At 43.9% G+C, this 10,439-nt stretch overlaps 1 pseudogene; it reads left to right on the top strand.

Annotated features, from left to right (window-relative positions):
- The first annotated feature begins 477 nt into the window (after positions 1 to 477).
- The window catches only part of LOC142297848 (uncharacterized), a 49,724-nt pseudogene continuing 39,762 nt past the window's right edge, over positions 478 to 10,439 (top strand).

Genomic DNA, 10,439 nt, shown 5'->3' with positions numbered 1-10,439 from the left:
TGCTCAGTAGACCAAGCAGGATCCTGTCTATCAGCATGCCAGCGTTTACATGCGTTTGCGTGCAGTATAGTCAGGATCCAGCAATTTGCAGTATTTGGACGCAGCTCAAAAACGCTACAAGTAGCGTTTTTGAAAAATGTTTAAAAACTGCAACTTGCTGGATCCTCACTATAACGCACGCAAACGCAGGTGAACGCATGTTGACGTGAGTCCATTGCGAATGCATTGAAATGAAAACGCATTTGCACTGCATCCATTTTTGCATTAAAAAAATGTTCATGACGGATGGTAAGAAAACGTAGTGTGAAAGCAGCCTAAGTCCCAAAACTGAACTCATAAACACAATATAAACCAACAGCCCACAGCCAGCTCTACCTCCAACAACTTGAGTTAGGGACATGTCCAGGCATGTATGGCCAAATCAGCTTACAGTTGGTACTTTGCAGAGTATACATCTTCAGTTTACACCATGCAACAATGTGGAGAAGATTAGATGTAAGCCAAATTCTGGATTATATCTTGGATGATAATGAATCAGAGGACACACAGCAGCAGACTGGTACAGATGAACAGGTTTCTGAGGAGGAAGACGGTGTGGAGTATCAAACGGAAGACACAGACAGTTCTGATCAGTCTGATGAGGAGGTCACCGGTGCTGAAGCTGCTCCCGCTGAAAGATTCAAATCCAAAAGTGGCAAGATCAGTTGGAGCTCAGTACCTCCAGATGTACATGGCAGGGCAGATGCTGCAAATGTCATAAAATTGACCCCTGGGATCACAAGGTTTGCTGTGACAAGAGTAAGTGACATCAAGACATGTTCTGATCTGTTTATGCCATTGTCAATAAAAAAAAGTCATTATTGCTATGATAAACCTTGAAGGAAAAAAAAGTCCACGGCAACATGTGGAATGACCTTCATGATGATGACCTGGATGCCTACATTGGTGTTCTTCTCCTTGCTGGAGTGTACAAATCCTGCAATGAGGCCACTGATAGTCTCTGGGATGCATCGACAGGCAGGAATATTTTCCGGGCAACAATGTCACTTCAAAAGTTTCAAATGATATCAAGAATCCTCAGATTTGACAACAGAGACACCAGAACAAAATCTGACAAACTTGCTCCCATCAGGGATGTTTGGGAGAAATGGGTGCAGCTCCTTCCACTGATGTTCAACCCCGGGCCAGAGGTGACAGTAGATGAATGTTTTCTCCCTTTCCGCGGAAAATGCCCCTTCCGGCAATACATGCCAAGTAAGCCAGGCAAATACGGCATAAAAATCTGGGTAGCCTGTGATGCAAAAACTAGCTATGCATGGAATCTACAGATTTGCACAGGCAAGTCTGCAAGCGGCATCCCTGAAAAAAAACAAGGAAAACGTGTAGTCTTCGATATGACTACTGGACTGCAAGGTCACAACATTACTTGTGACAATTTTTTTTTACCAGCTATGACCTTGGACAAGAACTTCTCAGGAGGAAAATCACCATGGTGGACACAGTGAAAAAAACCAAACCTGATCTGCCCGCTGAATTGTTGCAGATGAAGGACAGGGCTCCACTTTTCTCAAAGTTTGTTTTTACAGACACCACCACTGCTGTTTCATACTGCCCCAAAAAACGACGGAATGTGGTACTGATGTCCACACTTCACAAAGATGCAGCTGTGTCATCAGGAAATGACAAAAAGCCCATAATCATCCTGTTCTATAACAAAAACAAAGGAGGAGTGGACAACCTGGACAAGCTGACTGCCACCTACACTTGGCAGTGAATGACTAGGAGATGGCCAATGGTTGTATTTTCAAACATCCTTGATGTGTCAGCATACAATGCATTTGTGCTGTGGACCCACATTCACCAAGGATGGAATTCAAAGAAAAAAAACAAGCGGAGGATGTTTCTTGAGGAACTAGGAAGATCCCTTGTCAAGGCGCACATTGACCAAAGGGAACGAGTGCCCCGAGACCCAGCCGCTGCAGCCTTGGTACGACAACTCCAGAGCTCCAGTGCTTCACCCACACCCACAGCAACACAAAGAGCATCATCACCAGCATCCTCCTCAACCAGCCCTGCCTCAACATCAACCACAACAGCCACAACCCCAGTGAAACCACCTGATTCTAAAAGAAAGAGGTATCAGGTCTGCCCTTGCAATAAGGACAGAAAGACAAACACATCGTGCTTCGCCTGCAAAACATACCTCTGCAAAGAACACACAAAAAGTGTCACTTTTTGCCACACATGCATCTAAATAAATACTAATGCATCTAAAAACTAGTACTTGATTTCTGTTGATTTGATTTGCTTGATTGATTGTTGTTTGTTTGTTTGACCTAGAAAAGCTAATTTTTATTATTATTGCTATTAATGTTAATATAATTTTCATCTTTTATTTGTATTAAAGTTCTATAAAAAAAAAAATTGTTTTTTGCCTTTTTCATAAAGTGGTTAGATATGGGTCAAAATTGACCCGTAACACCATAGATGTTACTAGAGTAAAGCGGGCTTTACACGCTGCGACATCGCTAATGCGGAGTCGTTGGGGTCACGGATTTTGTGACGCACATCCGGCCGCATTAGCGATGCCGTTGCGTGTGACACCGATAAGCGATTTTGCATCGTTGCAACACCGTGCAAAATCGCTAATCGGCGACACGGGGGTCCATTCTCAATTATCGTTACTGCAGCAGTAACGAAGTTGTTCCTCGTTCCTGCGGCAGCACACATCGCTGCGTGTGACGCCGCAGGAGCGAGGAAGCTCTCCCTACCTGCCTCCCGGCCGCTATGAGGAAGGAAGGAGGTGGGCGGGATGTTACGTCCCACTCATCTCCGCCCCTCCGCTGCTATTGGGTGGCGGTTCAGTGACGTTTCAGTGACGTCGCTGTGACGCCACACGGACCGCCCCCTTAGAAAGGAGGCGGTTCGCCGGTCACAGCGACGACGACGGACAGGTAAGTATGTGTGACGGGTCTGGGCGATGTTGTGTGGCACGGGCAGCGATATGCCTGTGTCGCGCAACAGATGGGGGCGGGTACCCACACTAGCGATATCGGGACCGATATCGCAGTGGGTAAAGTAGCCTTTAGGCTATGTGCGCACAGTGCATTTTTCGTGGCGTTTTTGCGCGTTTTTTGGGTGCGTTTTTGGCCTCAAAACTGCAGGACTTTGCTTCCCCAGCAAAGTCTATGAGTTTTCATTTTTGCTGTCCGCACACATATGTTTTTATTACCTGCGTTTTTGAGTTAAAAAAAAATGGACATGTCAGTTCTTTCCTGCGTTTTTCTGCGTTTTCCCTCCATGCAATGCATTGGAAAAACGCAGCAAAACGCAGAGATCAAAAACGCAGCCAAAAACGCACCAAATCGCGGCAAAAACGCATGCGTTTTTTGATGCGTTTTTTCGACGCAGGTGCGTTTCTGTGCGTTTTTAGCGGCCAAAAACGCACAAAAACCCCAGCGTCAAAAAGATGCAGTGTGTGAACCTAGCCTTATTAATATAAAATATATATATGTATATTTTTTTTACATTTAAGAAATGTGTTCTAAAACCCTTCAGTAATAGTCAGATAATATAACAAACTTTTTTAAGTTTATATTATTCTCTTGAGGTTTATTTGACAATATTTTTATATTGAAAATGAAGGGTATGCCCTCAAATGAAAGGCCCAGGGGGCCACAACAAAAATATTAAAATCAATCCTTCCATGGATGAGAAACCCTAACAAGGTAACTAAGAGGTAAGAAACAAATTGGATCATAAATAACTGTTTTTAGGGTATCCTAGGGGTGATTTAAGACACGGGTCAAAACCAACCCGTTAACATAAGAAAGAGTAACAGAAAGCTAATACAAGAGGAAGGTTAAAAAAGTTGATTCCAACAGATTTTTGAATTTCAGAAGTACCAATTATAAAAAATGGAAAGAAAACATTCCATACAGTCAGTTCTTTCGTATCATGAAAACTGTACTGAAAAGAAAGACTTTGAAACCCGGGCTGACATTTTAAAGAAAAGATTTAAGGAAAAGAAATATCCCAAAAAATTGGTTCATGCCTCATATGAAAAAAACAGGTTTAAAAAACATGAGGATTTTTTGAGTAAAAAAGAAGGGAAATGAGGTGATATGTAAAAGAATAAATGATAGAGAAGGAGGCAGGTGGAAATTTAATTTTATCACGACCTATAATAGGGTTGAAAAGGTAATGCGTATGATTCTGAAAAAATATTGATATATTCTGAAACGGGATCTGATTTTGAGAAAATATCTGTCTGAGGAACCAAATATAATATTTAGGAGGGGGAAAACAATAAAACGCCTAATAGCCCCAAGTAGGTTAAGAGAAAATAAAAAAAAATCTGTAATGACAGAAAAGAATAAAGATCATGTGAGTGGAGCTTTCAGATGTAATTCTAGGAAATGTCATACGTGTGGAATTATAAACCATGGAGCAAAACAGATTTCAAGTAAAAGTACAGGCAAATTAATTAAAATAAAACAAAATCTGAGTTGCGATAGCAATTATATTGTTCATATTATCGATTGTAGCTGTGGGCTACAGTATATGGGACGCCCGACACAGACTCTACGTGCTCATATGAACGGACAATAGAGCAAAAAATGGGTTTTCAAAACATAGTTTATCGAGACATATATTAATCAAGCATGATAAGAATTGTAATATAATCGTGACACCTCTAGAACAGGTACCTGTGGAGACTATCAATAGAAACTCTTTGCTTAATCGCAAAGAGACATATTGGATTTACCACCTTCAAACATTGCATCCCAATGGCCTTAATGATATTGTGGAAAGAATATAGTATATATCCCTGTCTAAATATATATAACAAAAAAAATTCTTTGTACTATCTTTTATTTGAGAACGCTTAGGGATAGTAATTTTATTGATAAATGCTCACACTGCTTTTAAATTAGGATTTTTTAAGTCATTTTTTAAGTGATTTTTTTAAGTGATTTGTTGCTTGGGGATTTTTGCTTTAAATGAACCACTATAGCTGAAGTGAACAAAGAGACTCATTTCACAGGTGTGGTTATATCCTTATTTGAATACCCAGCAAATTGCATTTTTTATCTATAAACTAGAAAGTTAGATGTATTTTTACTTAGATACCTGAGGAAGGCAGTTGTTTCTGCTGAAACTCGTATCTGTTTTTATTTCTGTATGTTTAATGCTTTTTTTAACAATAAATTCCAGTTGTGGACAAGAGGTTTCAAAATCATCACTACGAGGAGCGCAGCCACTATAGAATTGATTCACTCCATTTTTAACCTTTTCACCTGTGGGAATCCATGACTGGATGAAACACAGGATCAATTAAAGTCAAGCAGCAGACCCGATAAACATTAGAAGCGTGAAGAGGCTTTGGAAAAATCATATATGCTTGAAATTTTGTGGCAAAAGGTGAGTGCATAAAACTTCATTTAAAGGGCACCAGAGAGTCGCTTTGATAACGCACTGAGATTGGCGCCGCGTGTTCGTTTTTGATTATATACCCTGCAGGGAATCACCTTACTTCATAACAACTGACAAGTTTTCCTCACCCTAATTGTAGTTGGTAAACAAGTGGAGGTTCAGCAGGCGGAGACCTGGGTGAGAACAGTTTGGAGGATGACGGAGGAGGAAGAAGCATCGGGTGCGGTTGATGAGGCATCGGAGGTGGTTGGGGATGCCTGCTAGGCCACATTTTAGGTCAGTAAGATTCCCAAACTAATGCATGTTGGTTGATCATGTGACAGTTCATGCATGTATTAGGCAATGTTTCTAAATTTCTGCTTCTACTGAGTTGTTTTTTACAAAGTTTTCAGAGAACATGAGTCGTGTCATCCATTCCGGTCTCAAAAAAGGCCCAGGATAGACAACCCTTGCCACCCATGTAAAATTTAGACCTGTGACCACTGCTAGACACAGCCAGACTTGTGGCTGAGGATGCAGTGGTTGTCCTGGTTTCATCACTCATTATCTGTCTGGGAAGCAACTTGTCTTCCTCCTCCACCTGCTCTGCTTAGCTACTCAGATGCGTGTCTTTGCGTTCACACCAAGTAGGATCACCAACTCCATTGTCATCCTCTCTGTTGTCCCACTCTGCGCCCTGACAGTCACCCTCTTCCTTTTCCTGAGCTGACATCACAGTCCATATGCATGCTCCTCGGGTATCTGAGTCTCATCATCACCACCTCCATCCCCAGGGGTTAATGTCTGTTGATAAGGGCCTGGATCCTGCTCGGACCCAACTTGGTCAAGGTCTGGATCCAACTGACAAATAATTTGGGCATCAGTGCAGATGCTTTCCTTCTCTTCAGTCTGTAAATCCTTGGAGCAGACCTCTGATGCCCATGGGATAGAATGTGTGAACAACGCTCCAGAGTCGCCCATGTATGGTTCCCCACAGTCAGTTGGGCTGTTGGAGAGATGTGATGTGGGCGGAAAATTGTGTAATTGGGGTGACACCTCTGAGGAATGAACTGTGTGTGAGGTTGAGGTGCAGAAAGAGGAGGAAAGGTCACTTGGTGCAGTGCTTGCCATCCACTCTAGCACATACTGTTTCTGGCCCTCATTTACAAGTTGAAGTTGCCAAACAAATGGAATGTAGTAGCCCATCCAGTAATGGATGTTGTTAGCAGTTCTCTTGGGATAGGACGAGCCTATGTTTGCTCAGTATAGCAATGACTAACATTATAATGTCACCCACATACACCTCGAACACCTCACATATCCCCCTTGGATGACAAGCTCGTGATTTACAACTCATGTTTGATGTACCCTTTCACTTTGAAACAGATGTTTTGCAACCCTAGGCTCACATCTGTCAGACACTTGACACAAAAATAAAATTCTATATTTCTTTGCTGAGATGGCAGTATTATGATGGCCCACAAAACTACCAATACCTAGTTAGATGGCTCACTAGCAAATTATTAGCAGGCCCTAAAAAGTACCGATACCTATTGAGATGGTTCACTGTAAAATTTTTAACAGGCACTCTAAAGTACCAATACCTAGTTAGATGGTTCACTGGCAAATTTTTAGGAGGTACTAAAAAGTAACAATACTCATTGAGATGGTTCACTGGCAACTTTTTAGCATTCACTCTAAAGTACCAATACCTGATGGTTTGATGGCAAAATTTTAGCAGGCACTAAAAAGTACCAATACCTATTGAGTGCACCGCTCTTCTAGCCTCTCCCCACCCCTCCTGTCATTAAACATATCCCCCATTCATCATACAGCACCACAATCCTATCCAAAAACCATCATGTGTCTCCTCACCCCTTCCATCATTAAACATATCTACCTGTTCATCATACAGCACCACAATCCTATCCAAAAACATTATATGTTATTAGAAAAGCATTTTGGAAAAAGAACTTAGCGGGTTTTCCCAAAAAGCTTTGGTACATGACCTTGAACCGAATAGGGAAATGCTTGAACCCAATTTTAAATTGGCAAACGTTACAAGTTCTACTCATTTCTACTGATGTGGACAGCTGAAAAGTGCTGAAATTTGCACAGTGGAAGGGCTGGTACCTACCCTGGGCTGCTCTTACATTTGGTAGCTCCCAATATCTTCAGCAGCACAGGGTGGAAAATGGAGAGAGCATGCTAAGTGCTGGCTTACAGGCTACTGTATTGCATGATGGAACCTGTAGCAATAGCACACAATAAACCTGGGGATGGGAAAAGATCAATGTAAACATCAGACCTGCTGCTGGGAGACACCAAGTCATGCTATCTGAATGAGAAGAGGTTTATATTGCTATAATAAGAGTATGGATGCATTTAGTGACACATAAAAGCATGATTGATGAATGAAAAATTAAATGAGTTAGGGTAGTGGATAACTTCTTTAAATACATTGTCATAACTGTCCTATTAAGGCTTGAAATCTAAAACCCTATCAGAATTACAGATAAGCAATCCTGATTAGCAAAATGTTAAAATCGTACGATCTTGGCCTAATCGGATCAGGATCAGACATTCGTTTATTTACCGCAAAGGTCGGAGATCTTGCCAAGGATTGGTAAATGTTGGTTGGCAAAAACCATCTTCTCCCTGCCAATCACAGCCATGTCAAGTTTTGGCATGGCTGTGATTGGCCACTGTAAAAAAAAAGGGAAAAAGAAGCAGGCAAAAGGGTTAAATCATTACATAATACAGACCTACTTTCAGGTCTGATAATTATCCGTAATGCATATTCACTGCTTTCCCCATTCACCAGCATCCCTGATTGGCTGCTGTCAGACCCTGTCCCCCAGACAGCATCTGTGATTGGTTAGAATCACAGATGCTGTCTGTGAGTCCCTATTGTGGTATAAAATAAATAAATAAAACAATTGACATGCAGTCCCCTCTGTATTGATACCAGCACAGAAAGCCACAGCTGCAGGCTGCAGCCCCCAGTCGTGTGCAGGTCTGACATTAATCCACACAAGGTCCCACGATGATACCTGTTACATCTCGTGGCTCTCCTGAGGCAAGGACTGAGGTAGTCTCCCATTCCTTGCCTGCCACGAGCATTCCTGCTCAGCAGCGCCGAAGGTCTGCCAGACTGCAGGAGATACCTTCTCAGAGAGGCAGCAGAAGGGTGACACCTAGTGGTTCTCCTGTTACAAGGAGTTAAGCGGTCTCCCATTCCTGGCCTGCCGCAGACTCTCCTGCTCAGCGGCCCCGAAGGTCTGCGAGGCTGCGCAATGTGCAGAGGTTTACTGCTCAGGGAAGCAGTGAGATTCCCGTTATCTCTGCACATTGTGAGACCGAGGATCCCGCCTCTATTTCCCAGAGGCAGGAGGGTGAGCATGTGCAATGCGTGGTGGGTCCTGATTCGCTCACTGACGTCACACGGCTTGATGACAAGGCTGGTGACGTGGTGAATCCTGACTGGCCAGGCTGGGACGTCGTGGACCCTGATTGGGTCAAGTCCGTCATCTCCGCCTCGCGCCCGCCCTCGGGTGGAGCTGCACCTCCTTAAAAGCTCCCCCTGCCATCATGGCGGCGCGCGACCGTCCTTCTATGTTTGGATGTCTGGCAGTGTGCTGCCACGCCACTGCTCAGGCATTACTGTCTCTTGTGGGCTTGGCCCTTGCTGCTCCGGCAGTACCTCGTTTGCAGGCCGTGTTCCTGCCTTGCTGCTCTGGCAGTACCCCCGTCAACAGGCCGTGTTCCTGTCCCAGGTGAGCTCCTCAAGTCTCCTTTGGACTCACCTGGTTATTGAAAGCACACGTGCGTGGGCACCTCTGTGCTACCCCCGTGCCATATTCTCGTGACTTCCACTGGCACACGTGCGTGGGCACCTCTATGCTTCCCCGTGCAACAGGTACACCGAGCCGTGAGATCTGTGCCATACAACCCTCACGGGTTAGGGCAGATCGGTGTACATAGATCGTCTGTGACATTCCAGACGATCGCTAGCAGCAACCCGCTCACTCTTCACCCACCATAGCGGCGGTCCCTTACACCGCACAGTGGACCTTGACCGGCGGAAGCAGTCCATTTCCCATCTTGGCACGCTTCCCCGGGTCCCCCTCGTAACAGATACCAGCTTTGCTACATTACTGAAGGCACGGCAGGCGATCATGGAACATGACCATCCGCTGTGAGCTTTAGGCAGAGACTGAATGAGCAGCGCAATCAGTGTTCACACCGCTCATGTTATTTGCAGTCACAGTTGGAGGTTCCCATGGTCCTCCACCTGTGATCGCAGGTAACCTGACCTCAGATGACCTCAATGAACTCTCACTGAGTTCACAGTCCTGCATCTCTTGGCAGAAAACTATGGGTTTTTTTTGCCTAGAGATGCAGATTTGGTGCTGAAATGTTTACACCATGTTCCTGTATCGAATCTACACTTGGCAAAAAAAAGCATCACTACCGCATACAGTATGATGTGGGGTTTTTGCCTGGAGGTGTAAATTGGATGCAGGAATATAGTGTTAAAAGATTTGATGCCTTTTCAGTGCAGTCTTCTTCCAGGAGGTGAAAATTTGGTGCTGAAATGTCTGCACCAGATTTCAGCACCAAATTTGTACCACCTGTAAGAAGACTGCACCGAAACGCTGCTATGACACATGGTTCAGTGATTTAGGGGATATTTAAGACATGCACACTGATGCTGGAGCACCATTAGGATCTTCCCTCCCTGATGAAGCTTAAAGAATCCCTAGCGAAACGTGCATTCGGCGACCAATTAGTGGGATCTTGTTCAGACCCCCTGGGGATCCAATGGGACACTGTTCTGCACCTGGCACTTTAAAAACCTGGGTATGTACCCAACAAAACTGAGAGGTGATTGAATCTCATGCATTAGCTAGAATGTCAGAATGTGTCCGCTTGGACTTTGTGTCCACTATTCCACCTATATTTTGTTTCCCCTTTTGGCCACACTATAAATGCAGCCCTGTGAGCTTATATTCAGGTTCCCT

This window comes from Anomaloglossus baeobatrachus, chromosome 1, assembly GCF_048569485.1.
Source record: "Anomaloglossus baeobatrachus isolate aAnoBae1 chromosome 1, aAnoBae1.hap1, whole genome shotgun sequence".
NCBI classification, from domain to species: domain Eukaryota; kingdom Metazoa; phylum Chordata; class Amphibia; order Anura; family Aromobatidae; genus Anomaloglossus; species Anomaloglossus baeobatrachus.
This window is presented reverse-complemented; position numbering and strand designations above follow the sequence as displayed.